The 2,445-nt window shown below is 41.7% G+C and overlaps 1 pseudogene; it reads left to right on the forward strand.

Moving 5' to 3' along the window:
* The first annotated feature begins 1,323 nt into the window (after nt 1-1,323).
* On the forward strand, nt 1,324-1,416 carry LOC119810887 (annotated as a pseudogene).
* The last annotated feature ends 1,029 nt before the right edge of the window (nt 1,417-2,445 follow it).

The following is a 2,445-nucleotide window of genomic DNA, read 5'->3' on the forward strand; positions in this document are numbered from 1 at the left end:
CTACCTCCACCTCCCAAGAGCTGGTATTTAAAGCGTGCGCCACCATGCTCAGCCCACCACTTTTTTTTCTGATGATTCTGACTAGTGAGGTCTCATCTCTGTGTGTCCCTTTTCCTGAGTTTAGGATACTGTGCTTGAAATGATTTTTACAGACATCACCTGATGCTAGCTTCCTTCTCAAAAGATTCAGGTTGTATCTGCCAAGTGCTCAAAGCAGTCATCAATGTGGGACAGAGGTGTGTGGTTTCCTTCATCACCCCCTGGCCTGAAGGACTGTGGTCCACACCCTCCCTCTCAGAATACAGTTCTCCATGTCTCTATGCAAAACCTGGTGTGGATCACCATCCTTGGAGGGGTACTCATAATCTAGCCTTCATTCCTGCAGCCTAGGAAGCTTTCTATAAGAAGTTTAGTGACTCATTTATCTCTACAGGGTCTGCACAAAACACAGGAAAAACCTGCTTACAAATGGCTCACTCTGGGCCCCAGTTCTAGCTCACATCTTGCTTCTAATTCTTAGAAAATTACAAGATGTTTCATGATTTCTAAATCTCTTTAGTTATCTGCAGTGGGATGGCAAGTGCCAATTATCTCGCCCAGATGTTCTGCCTGTACGGGCTTTTCCTAAGGAATTATGTGTGCAACTTCACATGTGTGCTGATATCTCAGTTTTATATCTTTGTCCTCATCTTTCTTTGAACACCAGATGTATCTGTTCAACTGCCTAGTCTATATCTCCACCCTGTTATTTCATGAGAACTCCAAGCCCAAAGAAGCATACCAATCAGATTTATATCTATGTGTCATTCAATTCTTCAGTCTAAAGTTTCAGCTTATGCTTTAGTTCTTAGATGCATTTATTTATTTTTATGTGTGTGATTATTTACCTGCATTTGTGTCTGTGCACCTTGTCTGTACCTGGTGCCCACAGAGATCAAGAGGGTTTAGATGCCCTAGAATGAGAATTACAGATGGCTGTGAGCTACCATGTGGGTGCTAAGAAACATTACCAGGACCACTGTCAGAGCAGCCAGTGCTTTTAACTGTTGAACTGTTTCTTCAGGCTTTATTATTGCTGTTGTCATTACTTTAGGCAAGAGCTTTCCCAGGATCACTGGCTGACCTGAAACTCTCTATATAGACCAAGCTGGCCTTCAACTCAAAGATCTGCCTGCTTCTGCCTCCCAAATGCTGAGATTAAAGGAATGTGCTCCCACAACCAGCAAAACAACAAAATTTAAATGAGAAATATATAAAGACTTAGTGATTTTAGCTCTGCTATTGATAACTGACAGAATAATTTTTTAACCAGTAAAGTTGAGCTCGCTCTGACAGCATATATATTAAAACTGGGACAATACAGAGAAGATTAGATGGTCCCTGTGCAAGGATGACACAAAAATTCATTCTATATTTAAAAACAAAAAGCAGAAACACAGGCCAGGTAGTGATTGTACACGCCGTTAATCTCAGCACTTGCGGGGTCAGGAGGCATGCAGATCTCTGTGAGTTCCAGGCCAGCCTGATCTACAAACTGAGTTTCTGGATAGGCAGGGCTACAAAGAGAAGTCCTGTCTTGGAAAACCATAACAACAAACAAACAAAATCAGGAAAAGCCGAGAATATCAATCAACCTGACTTACGACGCGTTCTCATCCAGACAGCGCTGCACATTTACTAAATTATACACTGACACATAAAGCAAATGCTTACACATCTACAGTGAATGAATTCATGCAAAAAGGATTAAATTAGATAACACAAAAAGTATTTTAAAACTCCCTTACAAATAATGGAAGCTAATAAAAACAACATTTTAAATACCTGGGTCAAGAAAGATCAGAACAAAAATATTTTTTCCATTTATTTTTTTTTGGTTTTTCGAGACAGGGTTTCTCTGTGGCTTTGGAGCCTGTCCTGGAACTAGCTCTGTAGACCAGGCTGGTCTCGAACTCACAGAGATCCGCCTGCCTCTGCCTCCCGAGTGCTGGGATTAAAGGCGTGCGCCACCATCGCCCGGCCCCAGAACAAAAATATTTTTAACTGAATTAAGGTAAAAACACAACTACTAAAATGTGTGGAATGCCATTGAAGCAGTATTCTCAGAGAACAGTATAGCATTAAATATTTTTGCATTAAATATTCATATTGGGGAGAAAAGGCTTTAAAGTGAGTGATGTAGGCTTCTGTAGTGATGAGGTGACAGGCTGAATTCCCACCTGGCTCCCGGCCACCTGGCTAGCTTATGCCCGGAAATAACAACACACAAATTGTATTCTTTTAAACACTGCCTGGCCCATTAGCTCTAGCCTCTTATTGGCTAACTCTCTCTTGCTTTAACCCATATTTAGTAATCTGTGTAGCACCACAAGGTGGTGGCTTACCGAAAGATTCAGCATGTCTGACCTGGTGGCTGGCTTCATGGCGATTGTCTCAGGTCAGAGA

Source organism: Arvicola amphibius, chromosome 3 (assembly GCF_903992535.2).
Source record: "Arvicola amphibius chromosome 3, mArvAmp1.2, whole genome shotgun sequence".
NCBI lineage: Eukaryota > Metazoa > Chordata > Mammalia > Rodentia > Cricetidae > Arvicola > Arvicola amphibius.